The sequence below is a fragment of the Nerophis lumbriciformis genome, linkage group LG30 (genome assembly GCF_033978685.3).
Source record: "Nerophis lumbriciformis linkage group LG30, RoL_Nlum_v2.1, whole genome shotgun sequence".
In the NCBI taxonomy this organism is placed as follows: domain Eukaryota; kingdom Metazoa; phylum Chordata; class Actinopteri; order Syngnathiformes; family Syngnathidae; genus Nerophis; species Nerophis lumbriciformis.
Genome location: NC_084577.2, coordinates 23268706 through 23284625, shown reverse-complemented (window position 1 = coordinate 23284625; position 15920 = coordinate 23268706). Strand labels below are relative to the sequence as shown.

The 15920-nt window shown below is 35.5% G+C and overlaps 1 protein-coding gene across 1 annotated transcript in view; it reads left to right on the top strand.

Moving 5' to 3' along the window:
- ccdc92ba (coiled-coil domain containing 92Ba) overlaps positions 1-15920 on the top strand; it is a 34906-nt gene that overhangs the window by 4234 nt on the left and 14752 nt on the right. The gene's annotated exons all lie outside the window — the stretch shown is intronic.

The following is a 15920-nucleotide window of genomic DNA, read 5'->3' as shown; positions in this document are numbered from 1 at the left end:
TAGAATATTAATGGATGGATGAATTTTGTAAACATTTTTCGACATCAAATTATGCTGATATTTTTTTATTGAATAAACATCTGTTAGCAAAATTTGTGTGTTTCAAAATTTAGTGTGTATAAAAAATTGAGTGTAGAAAAAAGGGACAAGCGGTAGAATATTAATGGATGGATGAATTTTGTAAACATTTTTCGACATCAAATTATGCTGATATTTTTTTATTGAATAAACATCTGTTAGCAAAATGTGTGTGTTTCAAAATTTAGTGTGTATAAAAAAATAAATGTAGAAAAAATGGACAAGAGGTAGAACATTAATGGATGGATTAATTTTGTAAACATTTTTCGACATCAAATTATGCTAATATTTTTTTATTGAATAAACATCTGTTAGCAAAATTTGTGTGTTTCAAAATTTAGTGTGTATAAAAAAATAAGTGTAGAAAAAAGGGACAAGCGGTAGAATATTAATGGATGGATGAATTTTGTAAACATTTTTCGACATCAAATTATGCTGATATTTTTTTATTGAATAAACATCTGTTAGCAAAATTTGTGTGTTTCAAAATTTAGTGTGTATAAAAAATTGAGTGTAGAAAAAAGGGACAAGCGGTAGAATATTAATGGATGGATGAATTTTGTAAACATTTTTCGACATCAAATTATGCTGATATTTTTTTATTGAATAAACATCTTTTAGCAAAATTTGTGTGTTTCAAAATTTAGTGTGTATAAAAAAATAAGTGTAGAAAAAAGGGACAAGCGGTAGAATATTAATGGATGGATGAATTTTGTAAACATTTTTCGACATCAAATTATGCTGATATTTTTTTATTGAATAAACATCTGTTAGCAAAATTTGTGTTTCAAAATTTAGTGTGTATAAAAAAATAAGTGTAGAAAAAAGGGACAAGCGGTAGAATATTAATGGATGGATGAATTTTGTAAACATTTTTCGACATCAAATTATGCTGATATTTTTTTATTGAATAAACATCTGTTAGCAAAATTTGTGTGTTTCAAAATTTAGTGTGTATAAAAAATTGAGTGTAGAAAAAAGGGACAAGCGGTAGAATATTAATGGATGGATGAATTTTGTAAACATTTTTCGACATCAAATTATGCTGATATTTTTTTATTGAATAAACATCTGTTAGCAAAATGTGTGTGTTTCAAAATTTAGTGTGTATAAAAAAATAAATGTAGAAAAAATGGACAAGAGGTAGAACATTAATGGATGGATGAATTTTGTAAACATTTTTCGACATCAAATTATGCTGATATTTTTTTATTGAATAAACATCTGTTAGCAAAATTTGTGTGTTTCAAAATTTAGTGTGTAGAAAAAATTAAGTGTAGAAAAAAGGGACAAGCGGTAGAATATTAATGGATGGATGAATTTTGTAAACATTTTTCGACATCACATTATGCTGATATTTTTTTATTGAATAAACATCTTTTAGCAAAATGTGTGTGTTTCAAAATTTAGTGTGTATAAAAAAGGGACAAGCGGTAGAATATTAATGGATGGATGAATTTTGTAAACATTTTTCGACATCAAATTATGCTGATATTTTTTTATTGAATAAACATCTGTTAGCAAAATTTGTGTGTTTCAAAATTTAGTGTGTAGAAAAAAGGGACAAGCGGTAGAATATTAATTGATGGATGAATTTTGTGAAAAATGTGTCAGCAAAACTTGTATGTTTAAAAATTCAGTGTGTAAAAAAAGAATAAGTGTAGAAAAAGGGACAAGCAGTAGAATATTAATGGATGGATGAATTTTGTGAATATTTTTTGACATCAAATTATGCTGATATTTTTTTATTGAATAAACATCTGTTAGCAAAATGTGTGTGTTTCAAAATTTAGTGTGTAAAAAAAATAAGTGTAGAAAAAAGGGACAAGCAGTAGAATATTAATGGATGTATGAATTTTGTGAATTTTTTAAAATCCAAATTATGCTGACATTTGCATTGAACAAAAATGTGTCAGCAAAACTTGTGTGTTTGAAAATTCAGTGTGTAAAAAAAAAAGTGTAGAAAAAGGGACAAGCGGTAAAATATTAATGGAAGGATGAATTTTGTGAACATTTTTTTACATCAAATTATGCTGATATTTTTTTTATTGAATAAACATCTGTTAGCAAAATTTAGTGTGTATAAAAAAATAAGTGTAGAAAAGAGGGACAAGCGGTAGAATATTAATGGATGAATGAATTTTGTAAACATTTTTTACAAACTATGCTGATATTTGTATTGAATAGCAAATTGTGTGTGTTTAATAATTCAGTGGGGAATGTAAAAAAAATAAGTATAAAAGGGACAAGCGGTAGAAAATGGATGGATGGATCCATCCATCCCATCCATCCATTTTCTACCGCTTATTCCCTTTGGGGTCGCGGGGGGCGCTGGAGCCTATCTCAGCTACAATCGGGCGGAAGGCGGGGTACACCCTGGACAAGATAGATGGATGAATTTTGTAAACTTTTTTGACATCACATTATGCTGATATTTGTATTGAATTAACATTTGTTAAAATATTTGTGTGTTTAAAAATTCAGTGTGTAGAAAAAATACTGTTAAAAAAAAGTGTAGAAGAAGGGACAAGCGGTAGTAAATGGATGGATTAATTTTTTGAAAATCTTTTTTTTTTTACATCAAATTATGCTGGCATTTGCATTGAATGAACACATTTTTTTTACAACATTTGTGTAATTAAAAATTCATTGGGGAAAGTAAAACAATCAGTGTAAAAAAATAAGTATTAAAAAAATGGACAAGTGGTAGAGAATGGATGGATGAATTTTGTCAACAATTTTGACATCAAACTATGCTAATATTTGCATTGAATTAAAATTTGTGTATTTAAAAATTCAGTGTGTGAAAAAAGATCAGTGTAAAAATAAGAGTAGAAATAGGGACAAGCGGTAGTATATTGATGGATGCATTTTGTAAAACAATTTTTACATTAAACTATGCTAATATTTGTATTGAATTTTGTGAACAAAAGTTGTGTGTTTTTATAAATTCAGTGTGTGAAAAATGTGCTGCTTCAAAACTTAAATCAAATTTGGAAAATCAGAAAATAATTGACAGAAAATAACAGAGAACCACTGATTTTAGTGCATGGGTGTAGTGGGCATGATTAAATGGGCAATTAAGACTAAGTCTTAATTTATCGGGACTGGGTCTTGAGATTTGAAGCAACAAATATTTTTTACACTGCATTTTTTATCCACTATATATATATATATATATATATATATATATATATATATATATATATATATATATATATATTACACTGAATAAAAACACACAGATTTAAAAAAAAACATCATATATTAACAGGAACAGATGCCGATAAATGCTTTAAAATGTGATATCAGAAATTATCGGTATCGGTTTCAAAAAGTAAAATGTATGACTTTTTAAAACGCCGCTGAACGGAGTGTTACACGGACGTAGGGAGAAGTACAGAGCGCCAATAAACCTTAAAGGCACTTCCTTTGCGTGCCGGCCCAATCACATAATATCTACGGCTTTTCACACACACAAGTGAATGCAAGTGAATGCTGTTGACGAAGTATGCACTTGGTCAACAGCCATACAGGTCACACTGAGGGTGGCCGTATAAACAACTTCAACACTGTTACAAATATGCGCCACACTGTGAACCCACACCACAGAAGAATGACAAACACATTTCGGGAGAACATCCGCACCGTAACACAACATAAACACAACAGAACAAATACCCAGAACCCCTTGCAGCACTAACTCTTCCAGGACGCTACAATATACACCCCCTGCTACCTCCTACCCTCCCACCTCAACACCGCCCACCCCAACCCCGCCCACCTTAACCTCCTCATGCTCTCTCAGGGAGAGCATGTCCCAAATTCCAAGCTGCTGTTTTGAGGCATGTTAAAAAAAATAATGCACTTTGTGACTTCAATAATAAATATGGCAGTGCCATGTTGGCATTTTTTTCCATAACTTGAGTTGATTTATTTTGGAAAACCTTGTTACATTGTTTAATGCATCCAGCGGGGCATCACAACAAAATTAGGCATAATAATGTGTTAATTCCACGACTGTATATATCGGTATCGGTTGATATCGGAATCGGTAATTAAGAGTTGGACAATATCGGATATCGGCAAAAAAAGCCATTATCGGACATCTCTATAAACAGGTAATTTTTAAACACACATTTTACTCACTAATTGTTTTTCAATAAAATTGTCAGCATACTTTGATGTTAAAAAAAAAAAGAGTTAACAAAATTTAAACGCAAAAAATTTCAGTTACATTACCTCAGTGTAAAAAAAGCTTTTGTAATGAAGACACACCAACCTCCATGAGCTTGCCCTGCTATTTGAGAAACACTGACTTTAATAGATAATTGTGTGGCCTGTTATCTAACCTTTAATGACAAACTATTCATTGTATCTCACACACACAAACACACACACACACATGCACATACACAAACACACACAGAGAGGAGCATTAAAAGGATGGTTGCGAACCTCCATCATGGTTATAATCCATACACGCTGGGGCTTTAGTAATCCATATGAGTAGGATTGTTGTCTGATACAGAGGCAGGCCTGAGAGGGGGATGGTGTGTGCGTGCCTGTGCGCGTGCACGTGTGACGGCTGAGCGCCAGTGTCAGCGTTTGTTGACAGAAAACGCCCTCCTCCCTCACATGTGTGCTCCTCAGCGCTGCATCTTACGTGGTTTGCCACCTGGGAGTTCCGACGTAAACACCATAATCCTCAAAAAGCAGATGTGCTGCCTATAGGAACGCAGAACTACTTCCTGTACTTTGAAGTAAGACAATGGTGATGAAAAGGTGCTGAGGTCAGCATGTTCTCTTTTATTACTGCCTTACTGTGACCTGGAGTTAAATGTTCACCAGCAGCACTGATAGTTAGTGATTTGGACTCAGTGGTGTTTGGATTGGGGTTGCAGGTCAGCTCGCTTGAAGGGTTTTGTGAGCCTGACTAGGAGTGTCCTGATCCAACATCGGTCTGAGATCATACCGGATCATGTCCGATATCAGCGCTCTGATACAAGCAGTCCTGCAGCGTGTTTACGTGTGCAAAGTTGAAGTTAAAATCTAAATGTCTTTCAATAAACACACAATTCCAAAACACGCAGGGCGAGGGGTGTCCAAACTAATGCCCGTGGGCCAAGTGTGGAGCGCTTTAAATTAATCTAAAATCGCAGGTGGTCTCTGAATGCCATGTATTTGCTGCCATCTTGTGGACAATGTGAGTAAATCAGATCAATGCCCCTTGAAATTAACAATAGCACAGCATTTACTTATGACAAAATCCAAACAACCTTCCCTAGTCATGGTGCAAAAAAAAGCAACTAGCATAAAGGTCAACACACATAACACAACCTGCTCACTGAACACTGTGGATATTATGAAAAACGTCCAAACACCATAAAAAAAAAAATAAATAAAAAAAATTACCCCCATTCATTAGAGTGCATGATGGGAAAAATGTAAAACACTCTCCACACTTATCCATGTTTAGCGCATTTTAGCTGCTTAATATTTCTAAATGATTAAAAAACCTTCATGTGTGATGATAATTCATAATTTGCAACAAGGTCGTTAGTAAACAAGGGAGGAGTCAATCTTTCACATACTCATAATATCCAATTATATGAATTATATAACCATCCTATTCATAAAATATGTACATGTATTTGGCCCTCAACCAATTTTTTTTTAGCCCAAGTCACAGAGTTTGAACACCCTTGTGCTGGACTATAGGCTACTAGGAGCTAGCAGCTACACAACAGCTAAGCACACTAACTAGACATACGTAAAAGGTAGGGATGGAATTAGTTATTTTTAGGTAGGTACCGGCCGGAGTCTCTGTTTTACCGGGTATGAATCATGTAAAAGCAAAAAGTAACCATATTCAGATACCTTTGTTACACAAGATGTCGCGTCCGATTGCAGACTCAGCACCGGCTCAAACATTTGGCGGGAAAACAATTGGCTTCTCGGTAATGTTCATTTTTCATAGCGACAAAGCAGGAAGAAGGCACTCTAATGTACAGTAAGTTGTCATGACGGGGGGGTCGCAGCTTACTGCAAGGTTTGTTCTCCCGGGAGGCAATCGGACTATTCCAGACAAGTCGTGAAGGTAGGAGGAACATATTTAATTATTCAAAACTCAAAAGGGTACAAAAAACAGAAAAACAACCCGAAGGCAAGCGTGCCCATCGCACACGGAAGCTAAGGCAAGAACTTAGGACATGAAACTATAGACATGAAACAACTAACCAAACAATGGCATAGAACAAACAAGAGTTACTGTGGCATGAAACAAATAACTAGCAAAAACTTGGAATCGGACATGGAACGAGCAGCATGAATTAAGCATGAAACTGTGGCATGAAAAGAGCAATGACGCCAGGACGACTAACTGGCGAAGACAGGCTTACATAATAGTCTCTTGATTAGAGCAGGTGCGTGTCCCGAACACATGAGGCAGGTGAAACTAATAAGTCGCCATGGTAACTAAACAAACAAGGGAGCGCAAACAGGAACTAAAAGAGTCCAAAACTAACAAAAAATAACAAAAACATTATCCAGACCACAGATTATGACATAAGGCTCCACTTTTTAAAATGCACTAGCTCGATGCAGGTCGATAGAATTTACCATTGGCGTGCTACTAATTAGCATAAGCGATTTCACATGGCGATTTTAAGTTCGGTATTGAAAACTACAACTAAAATGCACATTACAATCAAACAGCTGGTGCGTAATAAGTGCAATAGTTTGAGTTAAAACACTTTAAAGTGTTTTGGAACGTTTATAATCAATTGGAGGTCAAACAAAATTGTCTTTCTTAGATTTATTTTGAAAAGGTCAAGCATCTCAAAAGGCAGTTCACATTCGTAGCAGGTCTAAATCTCGAGGCCAAAGCATCGTATGTTAGGTTGGATTCAAAGACTAAAGGCAGAGTACAGTAGGTTCCTTCCTGACTAAACCAATGTCTAAATGTTTCTACCATAGCATATAAATGTTTTCGTATACAGTAGGAGTCAACAGAATACAAGACTGGTACATTCGACTTCATGGCAAAGACTACTTCCTATTTGGGCAACACACCGACACACTACTGCCATCTAACGTCTTGGAATTGCAACTGCATGCAAAGTCTACTTCATAATACAGTACTTACAAATGAGACAGAAGTGTAAGAAAACAAGATACAACTGGACAGCACAGCTCAGTGTTAAATGTTTAATAAATAAAAATACATATTTAAAAAAAACATTTTTTAACACATTTGAATCCCCAGGAATGTGAATGATAATTAAATTGAACAATATTGCATCACATGTGCAAATATAATCAATTATCAAATAATTATACTTGCATATGACTTACAAATACAAATTCTCCAAGGCAGAAACATACTAGAAAGTATCCAGTAACAATCGTGTCCACATCGTTCAACTTACTGCGTTACGAGCTTAACTTAATGAATTACTGTCACCACTAGGTGTCACCCAACACAATAACCACTACACTTGAACTTAAAGACAGCACAAGTCCATTCCTAACTGTTAATCATAAATCGTTGTTTGTTATACCTGCCATTGTTCTCTATTTGACTAATTTCACTTGATCAAATATTTTTAACATTCCAAACAATACAAGTATGGGTCCTGCTAATATCGTATCGCATCAATTGGCTTACTCCAGGCTCTAGTATTGGTATCGGGAGTCAAAAAGTTGTATCAGGACACACCCATGCAGTGACTGTAGGAGACTCTGTGCTTAATTAAATATGGTTTATTGGACTATTTGTGCTATATATGAATGTCTTACATTCTGTTTTCCTTGATCTTCTTTTTTTTCTTCCGGTTTTTATCCTAGTCTCCCCTGTGCTTTTACTTTGTTAACTGTCAGCTGCCTCTTCCGCTGATACACCACCGAGTAAACAAAGACTCCTAAATGTGTTTGGATCTCTCCGTGGCCCACACACACACACACACACACGCACACACACGCACACACACACACACACACACACACACTCTTGTATTTCTCTACCTTCTTGAGACCTCCGAATAATGCCTACCTCTTTAGGATCTAGATATATAAAGATGTGTATTTACAACATTAATAATATATACATACTATGCAAATATAAAAAAGCTTGTTGTGAAAAATTAGTTGGAATTTCACAGGAAAAAGGTCACAATTTCACAAGAAGAATTTTGGCTGTATTATAATAAAAGTCGTAATTTTACTCAAAATTGTATAAGAAAAACTGAACATTTTTGAAATATTATAATAAAAGTTGGAATTTTACTCAACAGTCACAATTTTACAAGAAAAGCTTAACATTTTGGCAATTTTATGAAAATAGTCACAATTTTACTTGACAAAAGTCACAAGTTTATAAGACAACTTAAAAACGTTGGCAATATTATAATAATAATCTGAAGTTTACTTGGCAAAATTATGACAGAAGTCATAATTTTCCTCAAAAAAAAGTCACTATTTTACAAGAACAACAAAAAAAAATTGGCGATATTGTGATACAAGTCAGAATTGTATATCACAAATGTCACCATTTTGCATTAAAAAATAATAATTTTACATTAAAAAAAGTAATAATTTTACGAGAAAATATTGCAATATTACAGAAACAGAAAGAACATGAGAAATTGTTCCCAATTTTATAAGGAAAAAGTCGACACATTGTGAGAAAAAGACTGCTTCTAGTTCATTTTTTGTTTGGAATTGTATTCTTCATTATTTACTTCGTTATTACAGTATGTCTATAACACATATATATATATATATATATATATATATATATATATATATATATATATATATATATATATATATATATATGTATATATATATATATATATATGTATATATATATATATATATATATATATATATATATATATATATATATATATATATATATACATATATATATATGTATATATATATTTAAAAATAAATACAATTTGAGCCAAACGGGGCGCATTTCAATTTCTTATACACACTTGTTATTTCATATGTTGACCAGAGGGGGATCACTTTTAAAACCGACTTACAGTCAATTTGAAAAATCCCTCCTTTTTGGGACCACCCTCATTTCGATAGATTTCACCACCATGGGTGCAAATGAGACATTCTCTATTAGATGCAATGGTTTTCCATATTGGGACCATGATTTATGTCATCACTTGTTCAAACCTCCTCATATGGAAGCATACTTGCCAACCTTGAGACCTCCGATTTCGGGAGGTGGGGGTGGGGGGTGGGGGGCGTGGTCGGGGGTGGGGTGGGGGGCGTGGTTAAGATATATATATATAAAAAGTATTTGGCTTTCAGTGAATTCTAGCTATATATATATATATATATATATATATATATATATATATATATATATATATATATATATATATATATATATATATATATTTTATTACGTATATATATATATAATAAATTATTTATTTATATATATATATATAAATAAATAAAATAAATACTTGAATTTCAGTGTTCATTTATTTACACATAAACACACACATAACACTCATCTACTCATTGTTGAGTTAAGGGTTGAATTGTCCATCCTTGTTCTATTCTCTGTCACTATTTCAGAACACACACATTATACAAATATACATTATAAAATCAATAAGAAAACAGGAGCTCTAATTTGGGAGTCTGAATTAGGATCAGAAGTTCCTATATAAACATTGCGTACTCAAGTTGCCATTTTGTATTGATTACTGCAGCTGTGCACTGGATTTATTCACAAATACAAACTACAACTCACAAACACTTTAGAGTTAGGCTCCACCATCAGAATGTGTACTTAAACTTATAAAGATCACATGGATATTATTCAGTGAGTTGATTCACCAAAACTAACCTGTTATACAGGAGGAAAAAGCACACAGGACGTTTCAATTGTTCACAGACTGGTCGCGCTCATCAGAATGACAAGACACTTCCGGTCTGCAGGTGATAGCATTCAATTGGGAAGAAACGCCCTACTGCCCCCTACTGACCAATGTGAATACTGATAAATGTGGAATGACAGCTCCAAAAACGAATTCAAACCACAAAATAAAATAAATAAATCAACACAAAAATGTGACACATTATGGGTGGGTCACATATGCATGTACAGTAGATGGCAGTATTGTCCTGTTTAAAAGTATCACAACATTGCTGTTTACGGCAGACGAACTGCTTTATGTAGATGAAATGCTGTTGTTGTGTGTTGTTACCGCGCTGGGAGGACGTTAATGAAACTGCCGTACAATAAACCCACATAAGAAACCAAGAACTCACCCTCGATCATTAGCTGTTTAAATTGTGGGAAAGCGGACGTGTGAACAGGCTGTCAACACGTCACTCAGGTCCGCATGGAGCTGGAAGGGGCGTGGCCTCCAGCTCCGCCTGAATTTCGGGAGATTTTCTGGAGAAAATTTGTCCCGGGAGGTTTTCGGCAGAGGCGCTGAATTTCGGGAGTCTCCCGGAAAATCCAGGAGGGTTGGCAAGTATGTATGGAAGGTCTCTTCTTGATATCTCAAGAAGGGTAGAAATACAGACACACATACACACACACCCACACCCCCACACACACACAACTAGCCAAACAGCAAAGACAAGCCTTGATGTCAGCATTCCTATATCTAAAAATAAGAGCAGTTCTTCGGGGGCACCTTGGCTGTGTAAGTCAACTGGCACCTCTCCAAGAATCCATCCCGATTTCTACACATGGTTCACCTTCTGGTTGTTCCTCCCAGACTGATGAATATAATACTCCCACACTGTGCATGTGAGACCACTGCAGTGCAACAAAGACTGGGTGTGACACAGAGATGGCAATCGAGGGGAAAAGCCTCCACTCCTCTTATGCAACATGTATTTCTATTTAAATAGATGAAAATACTGCTATTTCAGTCGAGGAGGTGCGTCATTATAAATGCACATCACTGTTATACTGTACATGAGTTGAGCATTGTCAAAAAAGCAGTTTCTCAGGCTTTGAAGTAGGGCACAGTCATTTAGAATTACAGGCTTCTAAGAGCTGCTTAAGGCCCCTTCTTAGAAACACACACACACACACACACACACACTGCTGCAGAGACTCTTTTTCCGCTAACAACGCAGTGTAATATGCTTCTTTAATCCACAGTAATTCTCCAAGGCACAGCAGCTTTATTCGCTGTCTTTGGTGAGCATCAGATATAATCCGGCCAAAAGTGTCCCAGATGTTCGCAGGATGAAATGTGCATAAACCGGACAGAAAAAAAGTCTGTTACAATCATGGTTTTCATGTCCTGTTTAGCGTCTTAGTTTGACCTGTCAGTTTAGAATACGGACAAACGTGGGCCTTGTGGTGTAGAGATGTGACGTACGTGAACAAATCGAGTCTTTTGAACGGTTCCTTTAAAGTGGAACTGCACTTTTTGGGGGAATTTTGCCTATCATTCGCAATCTTAATTTTTTTAATGCATCCTAAATAGTAAAAAATGTGATTAAAAGTCTGCTTACAACGGAGACTGTGATACTCCATTCTGCCGACAAAGGCATTCAAACACCTCCATTAAGGTTTTATGATACAGTACAGGCCAAAAGTTTGGACACACCCTCTCATTCAATGCGTTTTCTTTATTTTCATGACTATTTACATTGTAGATTGTCACTGAAGGCATCAAAACTATGAATGAACACATGTGGAGTTATGTACTTAACAAAAATAGGTGAAATAACTAAAAACATGTTTTGTATTCTAGTTTCTTCAAAAAAAGCCACCCTTTACTCTGATTACTGTTTTGCATATTCTCATACTTGCCAACCTTGAGACATCCGAATTCGGGAGATGGGGGGGGGCTCGCAAGTTTTATACGAATGCCGCTTGACAGCATCACACTTGCCAACCCTCCCAATTTTTCCGGGAGACTCCCGAATTTCAGAGCAACTATTCTCTCGAATGTCTGCTGATTTTTCACCCAAACAACAATAATAAGGGCGTGCTATGATGGCACTGCCTTTAGCGCCCTCTACAACCTGTACGAACAGCTTGCCAGCCGAGTCACATGTTGTATGCGGTTTCTGCAGACATACTCAAGTGAATGCCATACATACTTGTTCAACAGCCATACAGGTCACACTGAGGGTGCCCGTTTAAACAACTTTAACCCTCTTACTAATATGCGCCACACTGTGAACCCACACCAAACAAGAATGACAAACACATTTCGGCAGAACATCCGCACTGTAACACAACATAAACACAACAGAACAAATACCCAGAATCCCATGTATCCCTAACTCTTCTGGGCTACATTACACCCCCGCTACCCCCCCCCCCCCCTCCCCCCGCATCAGAGTGATCAAAGAGCCGCATGCGGCTCCAGAGCCGCGGGTTGCCGACCCCTGGTCTAAGTAATGTAGCAATTTTCAACACCAACAAAGCAAGTATGCTTGGTAGAATACGCTTGAATGTAAAAGTAAGCCTCCACTCTTCCAAAATATGCTATCTTGATGCTAATTTACATTGGATTTGCCATAGACAGGCTGCTTTTAGCATTAGCGACTTTACATAAGGATTTCAAAACTTGCAAATTTGGTAATGAAAACTACAACTAAGAAGAATTTTACAACATTTGTATGCTCGTACAACACTTAAAACCTTTAGCATATCAGTAGGTGGAATTAAATTATGGAATGGATTAACCGAATAAATCAAACAAAGCACCAATATGATTCAGTTTAAGAGACTGTTCAAACTACAAGTGTTCACAAAGTACACAAAACAATAATTATGATGAACATCTTGAACCCTTTTTTTTTTCTTTTGAGATAACGATTATTTATGTATTTAATATTTCTTTACTTATTATGTATATTATTTATATATTACTATGTATTCACTGTTCTGTTACAGAGACCAAGGAAATGGGGTAAAACTGCTATGGTATGAAAAGGGGTAGGTCTGAATAAGCTCAGCTTCTTCCTACTCCTTTTCGGACGTGCTGTAATGAAACAACTGGAAATATGTGATGCATTACATTGTATCGTATGCATGTTCAAAATAAACTGAAACTGAACTGAACGGATCAATCAAACAGCTAGTGTGTAATAAGCACCATACTTACAGTATAAACACTTTGTAGGGCGCGACATAACACATTCTGTATCCTGGAAAAAGCTACTTGCTAGTTAGACCACATACTATACTGTAGATAGCCTATTCAGTATTGCTGGCGAATGTCTTGGAAGTGCAACTGCATTGCAAATGAGACTCAAATGTTTAAATAAAACTAGACAGCACAGTTATCAAAATTAGGTACAGTATCGGTTCAGATGTGAACAGCACCCATCCCTAATTGTATATGTTTTAATGGCTATGCTTTTATTGTTTTAAACATTGGTTTGTACTGTAGCACTTCAATATTTATTTAAATGAAAAGTGTATTGCAAAAATGTATTATTATTTAACTATTTCTGGCGGGCGTTGTGTCGTCCTACTCTGTTCAGCGGTCCTTGAACACCTCCGTCTCATATTCCTTTGAGTATAGAACGATCACTTTGTTCTAAGAGAGCACAGTTGTAGGTTCAATGTGCACAATTGAGTATTTTAGTTGCTCAGACAGTAGTGTGTTTATATAATTATGATTAGGGTATGTTGTTTCTTAATGGGGAAAGACGCTATTGTTTCTTGTTTTCATGTTAGCATTTAAGCTACCGAGCTGGCGCCAGTCAGACTGTGAGTATATCAAAATGCATTTATCAAAAACGGTTGGGCCACCATTTTAATCAAAAACGGTAATACTAACCGTCTGGAGTTTTATTGTGGTTATTATTAATACTGTTTATTGTAACATCCTTAATTGAAGGTCATTATTTCCAGGCATATAATGGGGCGATGGGGCTTAGAGTTTGAAAATAAAATATTTTAAGAATGTTAATAATTCAATTGATTTATATAGCGCTTTTAAAAGGCACTCAAAGACATGTAATAAAAAAAACGTATAATAATAAAACAAAGAGTGTATATCAACGTACAACGGGCAAATGAAAGAGAACATTGTGTTATGAGATGGTTTGTCCAGTTCTAAAAGCAGTTTGGAAAATGTGGGTTTGTAATAGTCTTTTGAAGGAATATGAGTGGTGAGGAGGTCAGAGAGGTAGAAGGTGGGTCAGGTTGTGGTGGGCTTTATGGGTCAGGAGAAGGATTTGGAACTGGATGCGCTGAGAGATAGGTAGCCAGTGAAGTTCTTGTAGGACAGGGGTGGTGCGGTCATAGCGACGGGAACGAGTAAGGAGGTGTGCAGCAGAGTTTTTATTTTAACAAAAAAAATCTTAAGGTACAATAAACATATGTTTCTTATTGCAAATTTGTCCTTAAATAAAATAGTGAACATACAAGACAACTTGTCTTTTAGTAGTAAGTAAACAAACAAAGGCTCTTAATTAGTCTGCTGGCATATGCAGTAACATATTGTGCATTTATCTACCTATTATTTTGTCAACATTATTAAGGACAAGTGGTAGAAAATGAATTATTAATCTACTTGTTAATTTACTGTTAATATCTGCTTACTTTCTGTTTTAACATGTTCTATCTACACTTCTATTAAAATGTAATAATCACTTATTCTTCTGTTGTTTGGATGCTTTACATTAGTTTTGGATGATACCACAAATTTGGGTATCAATCCGATACCAAGTAGTTACAGGATCATACATTGGTCATATTCAAAGTCTTCATGTGTCCAGGGACGTATTTCCTGAGTTTATAAACATAATATACATTTTTTAAAAACGAAAGAAGACTTTGTGATGCTAAAAAATATCGATGTAATCATAGTAGTATCGAGTAGATACGCTCCTGTACTTGGTATAATTACAGTGGATATTAGGTGTAGATCCATTAATGACGTTTGTTTACATTGTGACGCCGGTGAGCTACGGTGTGTAGTGAAGCATGTTTAGCTATTCCTCGTCCTGCAGGGATGATACTTGTAAGAAACTTACTTTATTTGTCGCCATGGAGACGAGGATTAGTGATTTAGAAGTAGCTAAAACACTGCGGATTGACTTTAGCTGCTAGCTAGTGTCGAGAATGCATATATGTTTAAGAGTTTTTTCTTTGTTCATAGTCATGTTTAAATCAGGTAGTATTTTTCCATTTATACTCTGTATGCTTGTCTCTCTTTGTCTGCAGATGTCTGTGTTTTGTCTTAGGCGTTGGAATGTGGGAGTTGGAGTACTCCCTTTTTATCTTATCTGTATTAAAACAATGAGGCTGTATTTCTTTCTGGACAGGGTGGGGCCTGTTTTTGTATTCAATAAGTTGTCTCTTCCCGTTTTAATGTTATACCACTTCAAGATGTCGATATGAAAGGACAATTGGACTGGTCTCCTAAAGGTTTAGTAAAACTTGATAATATTCCTATTCTGTCTTGATGGTCCTTCTTACTCAGCATATATGTCATCTAAAGAACTTGGGCTTGACCAGTGACTTTAATTCCCTAAGAGGGGAGACTGGTCAGACGCAACACTAGCTAGCCATGTCTTAAAGCACCTCTTCCTGAGGGCGTTTCAGTGTTATAACTTCACCTTTGTCGTTAGTTTTTAAGCCAAAATGCGTCCGTTCTCCCTTTTCTATCTACACACTGTGTCTTCTTGTAAGTACTCTGTGATGGTGCGCTGCCGAACATGCTCCTCTGCTCATAAAACCCAGCAATGTCATGACGTGACGACGACGGGGGGGGGGGGTGGTGGGCGTGGGAGATTGGGGGGCCGGTACCTTTTAGAGGCGGTATAGTACCGAATATGATTCATTAGTGCCGCGGTACTATACTAGTACC